The 11065-nt window shown below is 43.0% G+C and overlaps 1 pseudogene; it reads left to right on the top strand.

Annotated features, from left to right (window-relative positions):
• Positions 1-2997: 2997 nt before the first annotated feature.
• LOC118845057 overlaps positions 2998-11065 on the top strand; it is a 48198-nt pseudogene continuing 40130 nt past the window's right edge.

Raw genomic sequence — 11065 nt, 5'->3', positions numbered from 1 at the left:
CTGAATCACCACAGGCTGAGAACTGGCCCCTGAAATCAAAAAGGCAACACACATCAGGAGGATTGCTCCAGAGGATTCCTCTTTATGGCCCCACCAAAAGCCCAGAGATTTTGCCCTGACCTATGCAAAGGGTAAGGAGGAGGATGAGAGAGGACACCCAGGTCATGGTGGAGATGTGTCTCTGAGCTGTTCTTCCAAAGACCACACAGCTGGAGTTGGCACCCACAGGCTCTCTAATCCTTCAGGGTCCATAGGCATGCAAATCTTCCCCTTCCTCAATCTTTGTTTGGTGCCTGTGGGCTGGTCTTTAGTTTCCACCAGAGCACAGGCTGAAGGAACTCTGGGACATTAGCTCTTTGCTCAGCTGGGAAAGACCCCAGCTTGTCCGACAGTGACTTCTACTGGCAAAGGCCAGTAAATGCTGCTTCTTCAGAGAAGTACATTCCTGTAACCCTCCTCTTCATATGGGAGTGTAATACCAGGCAATATTAAGTAGTAAAAAAAAAGCAGCCTAGAAGAATCCACCATTCTGGGGTTTTTAAGACTGAGAGAGTTAGAGGTTCCTGGAGGAAGTCAACTGAGCTGGGATCTCACCTCCTAGAAGACTGGAGAATCACCTTTTTTGACACGGACTTTGAGAACCAATGAGCTTGGTGAATGGCTCAGAAAGACTTTCACAGCTGAAAAAAGCATTGGGGAATAGTGGCAAGGATGAAGTTAAATGAATTTTCAAGAGACCTCCTTGGCATGTTTTATTGTTTCCCTTTAGATGATTCAAGATTGGGATTAAGAAGGAAGAAAGGAGAACAGAGGAGGGAGGACAAGGGTATGTGTATTACTAGAATAAGAGCAGGGGAAAGTTTAAATGTCAATAGAATGCAAGAGCCCCAGGCCCTTGTTGAAGGATCAAATTTCAGTAGAACCTGTGTCCTAAGAGAGACCTGTTTTTTCCAGGAACCAGGACAGAACTGAGAACATACAGTGTATAGGAAGAGTCTCACAGTGGCTGGAAAGTATTATGCATCTCTGCAAGAGAGAGAGGTAGGTCTGTGTGCTGCCAATTATATTGGGAAAGAGACAGTCTCCCCTCATCCAGTCAGAAAGTGAGCAAGAGGGAACATAAGGGGGAAAAAGACAGATCTTAGGAAGAACACCTAAACACTATAAGTAGAAAAATCAATATGGAAAGCATTAATAATAGAAGGAAATATGGTCTCCAAATTTAGTAAACAAGTTCAGACATATATGAATAAATCCTGCAAAACTAAGAAAAAATCAATTAACACTTGATAAGATTGAGAACCCTGTAGATTTTGAGGAGAACATGGATCTACACCATGCTGTTCTTGAGTGGCTCAAGAAATAAATGAGACTGATGGGGTGCTTGTGCTTGGACCCTAATTCTAATAGCCTCTGCTTGGGTGCCTGTGACTGAACCCCAATTCCAAAACCACATCCAGTTCTAAAATCACATCTCTCCCTCACTTCAAAGCATTGGCCCTAGCAGTTTCTCACTGGCAAAGCAGGGCAGCAGGCCCTAGCAAAATACTTATCTCTCCTCCTGGTACTGTAGGCAGTTGTGACTACCTACTCCCTGTGTAATGATAATTGGTTGTGCATTGGGTCATGACAATATTCACTACTTACTGACCTTACTGATATATATCCTAGGTATAGTCAAATGTATAGCCTCTTACATTTATTTTGTCTAACAAGACATTTGATGAAAACCACTTAGATATTCCCAGTCAGCCATGACCACTAGTTAACTTAGTGATGGTTTCACAGTCAAAACCACACCTCCTCCTAGCACCTGCTTGGGCTATTTCCTAGTGAACTCTGGGCAATACACCTGCGAAGTAGATCCTCAAAGTGAATGTTCCTTTAAAACTTCCCTTAGCCACTATGTAAACCCACCCCAAAACATCTAAATCTCTTATAAATACTCTTCCTGCACCCGTGTAAGGTTGCAGGTCCCTAAGAACTCTTGCCCACTGTAAAGCATAATAAATATTTACCACCTTGACTTAAAGAATGCTTGAGATTGTGAATTCATTTCAGATAGCCCAGACCCTCTCCAGTACTTGGGTCCTTGAGGGATATCCCCCTCAACTGGGAACTCTAGTCACAGGAACTTTAGTTTTGGGATTCCCAAATGCCTGTTTTTTCCCCTCAACATTTTAGGCACCCAACATGGTGGGACAGTCTGAGGTGCCAATCTTTTTCTGAGTCAAGGTAAGCCTCCCCTTCGCTCACCCTATAGACAGGTTTCTCTCCTCAAGCATCCTAGGCACTGCTGGCAGGGATGGTTGGTTTGAGCCTTTAACAGGCCTTGGCATAATTCCCCCTTCTGACAAGGGATGCCTTGTATTGGGGAACACATTGCCTCAGTTTCACTCATCCTCTAGGACACTAGTCCATCGAGCTAGCTATAGGTGCTAAAGGTACCCCTATTTTATTTTTAAGGCTTACAGGCACCTAAGCAGAGGCTGTTAGAATTAGGGTCCAAGCACAAGCACCCCATAATGATCACCCTTTAGGGAAGTAGGAGGGAAAGGCAAAGAAAAGTGGGAGTGGTGGAAGGGAGGGCAGATTGGGGCATAGCCAAGATGGTGGAGTGAAAACAGGGACTTACTAGAGCTATCCCCCAAATCCCTCTAAACAGCTATAAAAATGACTCTAAACAAATTCTAGAGCTACAGAACCCATGAAATAACAGAGTGAAACAAGTATCCATTCCAAGGTAGCCTGGATGGTCGCTGGGATTGGTCTATAGCACTGTGCTGGGAGCCTCAAGGGCCATTATTACCATCCTCTGCCAGAAAAAGGACCTGCCCCTCTGACCTAGGAGCACAGGGTCAGTCAGTCATCACCTGATACCCCTCCTTCAGGGATCCAGAGCAGGAGCAGATTTGCATGTGGGGGCCTCCTCCCTGCAGGGCCTGGAAAGGTCTTAAGAGAGCCCTGGGGGAGCCCAGCCCCAGCTGGGTAGCATCAGGACACAGAACTCTGAGAGTAACCTTTACCATGGCCTGGATCTCTCTGCTGTTCTCACTCCTCACTGTCTACACAGGTGAGGCTTCCTACTGACTCCTCCCTGTGGCTCAGCCCCACAATGTCTCAGGCCAGGCCTGGTCCTGCCCTGAGCTCATTCTGAAGCTGCTTGAGGTGTCAGCATTCCCTTGGGGGAGAGAGGCCCCTGCCTCTGACCAATCTCTTTTGTCCTTCCCTTGCAGGTTCTGGGGCCTCCTCTGTGCTGACTCAGCCACCTTCAGTGACCAAAAACCTGGGAGAGACGGCCTCTATCTCCTGTGTCGGGGATGTAGTTAGTCAGTACCCTGTATACTGGTACCAGCAGAAATATATCCACGTCCCTAAGGTGGTGATTTATGCTGATAACATCAGGCCCTCAGGGATCCCTGACAGATTCTCTGGCTCCAAGTCAGGGAACACAGCCACCCTGACCATCTCTGGGCTCCAGGCTGAGGATGAGGCTGATTATTACTGTGAGGTTTGGAACAGTAATGCTGCTCACAGTGACACAGACTGATGGGGAAGTCAGACAAAAACCCCTCCCAGGCCTGCTTCCCCTGTGCCCTCCCTTCTGGCCTCCAGAGAGGTGCCTGGTGATCACAAGACAGAAACAGTTTCTTCTTCAGGACCTTCCTCCTCTCTTCCCTCCCTGATCTTCTGCCTGGGTGGCCCCTTCCCCCTCTCTGACCCTCCCCCTCTAAGGCTCCTTCCCACTCTCCAGCCCCCCATCTGCTTTCTCCCTCCCTCTCTCCACGTGCTCCTCTTTCATTTCTTGAGTTCTGCTGCCTCCCTGAAAGCCTATTCTGGCCTCTCCCCAGTTTTGAAGGTTGTTCCAGTGCCAAGACAGTGGATTGAAGAAGGAATCCTCCTCCCAAATTCCCCTCCAAACCACTAGAAAACTGCTTCAGAATTGATCTAGAAGCAGGGAAGTGGGTAACCAGTGGGGCAGGAAAGGTCTGTCTCACTGGGTTGGAAGTGGAGTGAGGCCCAAGAGCAGCAGCAGCAGCAACCAGGCTCACAGTAGGGGGACCTGCAGCAAGGCTCCAAGCCTGGAGCAATCCACCAGGCAGGATCCACCCTCCTGCAAACCAGCAGCCTCCTAGGCAAGTGAGCAGTATGTGCAGCTCAGAAACAGCCTCCCCAAGGACCCCACCTCCATCACAAGCCACCAGTGAGTCCCTGACCCCATTCTGGCCAGTACTGATGTCCCGCCCCAGGGCTGGCCAATAGAGAGACCTAGATCCTGAGGCTTATCAGCAGAGAGGCCCTGTTTCCACAGCCACCCAGCAAGTGAGCCTCATCCCTGGTACAGCCAAGCAGCTAAACATCACACCCTGGGGAGGCCAACAGGGAGATCCCACCCTCCAGTACAAGTCAGAAGGGAAGCCTCCTCTCCAGTGAAAGCAAGTAGCTAAGCCTTGAAGCCCAGTGAGAGCCAACAGTAACACCCAGAGCCTCAGCACTAAAAGCTTGGAACAGTGCACAACAAGAGCCTAACTCTCGTATAAAAAGACCACATTACAAAAAGAAAAACAGAAAAAATGAGGGGAAAAAAGGGGTGGCATGATTATGGAAAGTTACAATGGTGATAGGGAGGATCAAGGTATAAACTTAGAAAAGGACAATTGTGTCAAAATGGCTACATGTGAAGCCTCAAAGAAACATGTAATTTAGTCTCAGGTGCAAAAAGAATTCCTGGACAAGGTTAGAAAGGATTTTTAAATACTAATTGGGGAAGCAAAAGAAAAAAATAAGGAAAGGAATGAAAGTAATACGAGAATCATGAAAAAAGAGTCAATTACATGGGAAAAGATACACAAAAATCTACTAAGGAAAATAACTCTCTTCAAAATAGAAATGACCAAATGCAAAAGGAAGTACAAAAGGTCACTGAAGAAAAGAATTCCTTAGAAGTTTGAATTGAACAAGCATAAACTAATGACCTTTTGAAACATCAAGATATGATTTAAAAAACTAAATTAAAAAAGAATATAAAAGAAAAAATGTGAATTTTCTCATTGGAAAAAAAAAACTGACCTAGAAAATAGATTCAAGAGAGATAACAGAAGGATTACTGGACTACCTGAAACCCATGACCAAAAAAAAGTCTGGACAACATCTTTCAAGAAATTCATTTTAATTTTCTTTTTTTGTTTTCTTTTTTAAAGTTTCTTTTTTACAAAAAAATTATATTTTTATTTTTCAACATTCACTTTCGTAAGATCTTGATTTCTAAAGTTTCCTTCCTCCTCAAGGTGGCATACAATCTGAAATAGGCTATATATGTCCAATCATATTAAAAATATTTCCACATTAATCATTTTGTAAAAGAAGAATCAGAATAAAATGAAAAAAAAACAACAACCAGAAAGGTGAAAAGATTATGCTTCAGTCTGCATTCAGGGTCCATAGTGCTTTTTGGATGTACTTGGCATTTTCCACTGTGAGTCTTTTGGAATTGTCTTAGATGATTACAATGCTGAGAAGAGCTAAGTTTGTCATTGTTAATCATGGCATAATGTTTCTGTTCCTCTGTATGGTATTTTCCTGGTTCTACTCACTTTATTCAGCATGAGTTCATGTAAGTCTTTCCAGATTTTTCTGAAATCTTTCTGCTCATCATTTCTTAGAGTATTCCTTTACATTCATATACCACAACTTGTTCAGCTGTTCCCCAACTGATGGGTTTTCCCTCAATTTCCAATTCTTTGCCACCACAAAAAGAACTGCTATAAATATTTCTGTACATCTGGGGCCCTTTCTCTTCTTCATGATCTCTTTGGGATATGGACATACTATGGTATGGCTGGATCAATGGATATGAAGAGTTTGATAGCCCTTTGGACATAGTTTCAAATTGTTCTCCATAATGGTTGGATCAGTTCACAACTCCACCAACAATGCATTAGTGTTCCAAATTTCCCATATCTTCTCCAACATTTATCATTTTCTTTTTCTATAATATTAACCAATATCACAGGTATAAGACCAAACCTCAGAGTTTGTTTAATGTGCATTTCTCCAATCAATTGTGATTTAGAGCATTTTTCATATGACTATAGAAACCTTTAATTTCTTTATCTGAAAACTGACTGTTCATCTCCTTTGACCAATTATCAAATGGGAAGTGACTTGAATTCTTGTAAATTTTATGTTATTCTCTTTATATTTTAGAAATGAAGCCTTTACCGGAAACACTCACCATAAATATTGTTTCCCAGCTTTCTGTTTCCCTTCTAATCTTGGTTGCAATGGTTTTGTTTATGCAAAAACATTTTTAATTTAATGTAATCAAAATTATCTATTTTGCATCCCATAATGTCCTCTGTCTTCTGGTCATGGATTCTTCCCTTCTCTGTGGATCTGACATGTAAACTATTCCTTGCTCTCCTAATTTGCTTTTGCTTTCATCCCTTATGTCTACATCATGTACTCATTTTAACCATATCTTCATACAGGGTGTGAGATGTTGCTCTATGCCTAGTTTCTGCCATACTATTTTCCAATTTTCCTAGAAGTTTCTGTCAAGTGGTGAGTTCTTATCCCAGAAAGTGGAATCTTTGATTTATCAAACAGTAGATAACTATACTCATTAACTACTGTGTCTTGTGTACCTCACCCCAACTAATAAAATTTTGTTGTCTATACCTGTAACTAACTTAACTTTTCTAAAAATTTGGAATGCTATGCTGCTTGATACCTATATGTTTAGTGTTGATATTATCACTTCATTGCATATGGTACTAGTTAGGAAGATAGAGTTTCCTCTCTAATTTCTTTTAATTAAATCTATTTTACATTTGTTTGTCTGGGATCAAGAATACTACCATTACTTGTTTTTTTATTTTTTTACTTAAGCTGAAGCTTATTCTGTTCCAGCCTTTTACCTTTCCTCTGTATCTCTCTGTTTCAGATTTGTTTATTGTAAACAAAATATTGTAGGATTCTGGTTTTTAAACAACTCTGCTGAGTGCTTCTGTTCTTAGAGTTCATCCTATTCACATTCACAGTAGTGATTATTGTATATTTCCCTCCATCCTCTTTCCCCCCTGTTTATACTTTCCTCTCCCCTTTTGCCCTATTCCCCCTCACCAGAGTTTTGCTTCTGACCATCACCTCCCTCAATCTGGCCTCCCTTCTATCACTCCACCTTTCCTTTAAACCTTTGCCCTCCTACATCCTTAAAGTGTAATCTCATTTATTTCTTGAACAACTATGTTAGGAAGGCAGAATTTATGATTTCAAAGAGAATCTCATATGTGCCTAAAAGGTCTGGAACCGCAGGATATAAGGAATTCTCTAAGCAGAAGGCAGGAGAACTAAAGCATGTATTTACACTCCACAGTAACAAGCCCACAAACCAGCATCACCATTTTGATATTTTCATCAAAAGCTTCCAGGCCCAATAAGTCCGCCTCACAAGGGTAACCTGGAGGCCACAGAGAAGTGAGATAGTATAAGGCAAAATCGTATACATGCTTCCCCTCTACGGTAAGAAGATTACCCACTGGCCTCCAGTCAGCTCTGCTACTGGCAGCTCAGCTTCGGCTGTAGGCGTCTCTGGCTCCAACCGGAAAAGGAAAAGGAGATCTTCAAGCTGTCCTCTCCACTCTTATAGAGTTTTTGACATCATCAAGTGCCGCCTGAATGAACAGAGCCAATTGGTTCTTGACTTGGCCCCTCCCCCTAGCGTAGACCAGGTTAACACACCTCACCTTAGCCAGCACCATGACTCATCACACAGGAAGTTCTCTGATTCCTGGCATGGTCACCGGGCTTCCTGCCCCGGAAGAGCAAGCCCCAGTGTCCAGGGAAGATCAATGAGGTAAGCTGAGTCATTCAAAGAAAACAAAGTCCATTCTGGTTACACTCCACCCCTCACAATGTTCTAGGATGTACAATCCAATCATAATTTAAATTAAATTATATAACCTAGAACACTGTGATCCAATTATGCAGGAAACTAAAACATATCATTCACAATAAAGCAAAACATATCATTCAGTGACATTCCCAAATATTGGTTTACAATTCAAATGTGATACACCCCTAGATCCCAGCCAGATAATCTCTTCAATCAATCATCCCAAAATAATTATTTTTTTAATTTAAATTTATTTATTTAACATATTTGGTTTTCAGCATTGATTTTCACAACAGTTTGAATTACAAATTTTCTCCCCATTTCTACCCTCCCCCCCCACTCCAAGATGGCGCATATTCTGGTTGCCCTGTTCCCCAGTCAGCCCTCCCCTCTATCACCCCCCTCCCCTCTCATCCCCTTTTCCCTTCCTTTCTTGTAGGGCAAGATAAATTTCTACGCCCCATTGCCTGTGTATCTTATTTTTTAGTTGCATGCAAAAACTTTTTTTTTGAACATCTGATTTTAAAACTTTGAGTTGCAAATTCTCTCCCCTCTTCCCTTCCCACCCACCCTCTCTAAGAAGTCGAGCAATTCAACCTAGGCCACACATGTATCATTATGTATAACCCTTCCACAATACTCATGTTGTGAAAGGTTAACTACATTTTGCTCCATCCCAACCCATCCCGCTTTATTGAATTTTCTCCCTTGACCCTGTCCCCTTTCCAAAGTGTTTGTTTTGATTACCTCCACCCCCATCTGCCCTCCCCTCCATCATCCCCCCTTTTATTTTTTTTTATCTTCCACCCCCTTCTTTCCTGTGGGGTAAGATACCCAACTGAGTATGTATGGTATTCCCCCTCAGGCCAAATCTGATGAGAGCAAGGTTCACTCATTCCCCCCTCACCTGCCCTCTCCCCTCCTCCCACAGAACTGCTTCCTCTTGCCACCTTTATGCAAGATAATCCACCCCATTCTATCTCTCCCTATCTCCCTCTCTCAGTACGTTGCTCTCTCATCCCTTAATTTCATTTAATTTCTTTTAGATATCTTCCCTTCATCTTCAACTCACCCTGTGTCTGCTCTCTCTCTTTTACATATATATATATACACACACATATATATACATACATACACAAACACATAGATATATACATACATACACATTCACTTCTATACATACATAAACATATGTATATACATGCATATTCCCTTCAGCTACCCTAATACTGAGGTCTCATGAATCATACACATCATCTTTCCATGTAGGAATGTAAACAAAACAGTTCAACTTCAGTAAGTCCCTTGCAATTTCCGTTTCTTGGTTACCTTTTCATGCTTCTCTTGATTCTTGTGTTTGAAAGTCAAATTTTCTATTCAGTTCTGGTCTTTTCACTGAGAAAGCTTGAAAGTCCTCTATTTTATTGAAAGTAAATCTTTTGCCTTGGAACATGATATTCAGTTTTGGTGGGTAGGTGATTCTAGGTTTTAATCCTAGCTCCATTGACCTCCGGAATATCGCATTCCAAGCCCTTCGATCTCTTAATGTAGAAGCTGCCAGATCTGGGGTTATTCTGATTGGGTTTCCACAATACCCAAATTGTTTCTTTCTGGCTGCTTGCAGTATTTTCTCCTTGATCTGGGAGCTCTGGAATTTGGCGACAATATTCCTAGGAGATTTCTTTTTGGGATCTATTTGAGGAGGCGATTGATGGATTCTTTCAATTTATATTTTGCCCTGTGGCTCTAGAATATCAGGGAAGTTCTCCTTGATAATTTCTTGAAAGATGATATCTAGGCTCTTTTTTTGATCATGGCTTTCAGGTAGTCCAATAATTTTTAAATTATCTCTCCTGGATCTATTTTCTAGGTCGGTGGTATTTCCAAGGAGATATTTCACATTGTCTTCCATTTTTTCACTCCTTTGGTTCTGTTTTATAATATCCTGATTTCTCATAAAGGCACTAGCTTCCACTTGCTCCAAACTAATTTTTAAGGTGGTGTTTTCTTCAGTGTTCTTTTGGACCTCTTTTTCCATTTGGCTAATTCTGCTTTTCAAGGCATTCTTCTCCTCATTGGCTTTTTGGAGCTCGTTTGCCACTTGAGTTACTCTGTTTTTTAAGGTGTTGTTTTCTTCAGTGTATTTTTAAGTAGTTTTTGGGTCTCCTTTAGCAAGTCATTGACTTGTTTTTCATGGTTTTCTCTCATCCTTCTCATTTCTCTTCCCAATTTTTCCTCTACTTCTCTAACTTGCTTTTCCAAATCCTTTTTTAGTTCTTCTATGGCCTGGGGCCAGTTCATGTTTTTCTTGGAGGCTTTTGGTGTAGGCTCTATGACTTTATTGTCTTCTTTAGGCTGTATGTTTTGGTCTTCTTTGTCACCTAAGAAAGAATCCAAAGTCTGAGACTGAATCTGGGCGCGTTTTCGCTGCCTGGCCATATTCCCAACCAACTAACTTGACCCTTGAGTTTTTCAGTGGGGTATAACTGCTTGTAGACTAAAGAGTTCTATGTTCCACGTTTGGGGGGGAGGTGCCAGCTCTGTCAGACCCGCACTACTCCTTCCCCAAGAACCCCCAGTCCGGACTGGGCTTAGATCTTCAGCAGGCTGTTGCACTCCTGCTCTGATCCTCCACTTAATTCCTCCCACCAGGTGGGCCTGGAGCCAGAAGTAACAAGAGCTGTAGCTGCCCCACCTCCGCTGCCCCCGGGACTGGAAGCCGAACCATGAACTCCTTCCACTCCCGCAGCCTTTCCCACTAACCTTCTCCGCAGTCTTTGGTGTTTGTGGGTCGAGGGGTCTGGTAACTGCCGCAGCTCATATATTCAGGGCGCTAGGGGCCCCATCCGCCCGACTCCAAGTTTGTTTCTTCCACGCCACTCAGGCTAGGCTCTGCTCCACTCCGTTGCCAGCTCCCAGCTCCCAGCTCCCAGCTCCATGTGGACTAGACCTCACCCAGAGACCATCCAGGCTGTCCTGGGCTGGAGCCCTGCTTCCTTCTGCTGTTCTGTGGGTTCTGCCATTCTAGAATTGGTTCAGAGCCATTTTTTATAGGTTTTTGGAGGGGCTCGGTACGGAGGTTACTCTAGTCCCTGCTTACCAGCCGCCATCTTGGCTCTGCCCCTCCCAAAATAATTATTAATAATTCAAATGTCCACCCTTAGATCT

The sequence above is a fragment of the Trichosurus vulpecula genome, chromosome 1 (genome assembly GCF_011100635.1).
Source record: "Trichosurus vulpecula isolate mTriVul1 chromosome 1, mTriVul1.pri, whole genome shotgun sequence".
NCBI classification, from domain to species: Eukaryota; Metazoa; Chordata; class Mammalia; order Diprotodontia; family Phalangeridae; genus Trichosurus; species Trichosurus vulpecula.
This window is presented reverse-complemented; position numbering and strand designations above follow the sequence as displayed.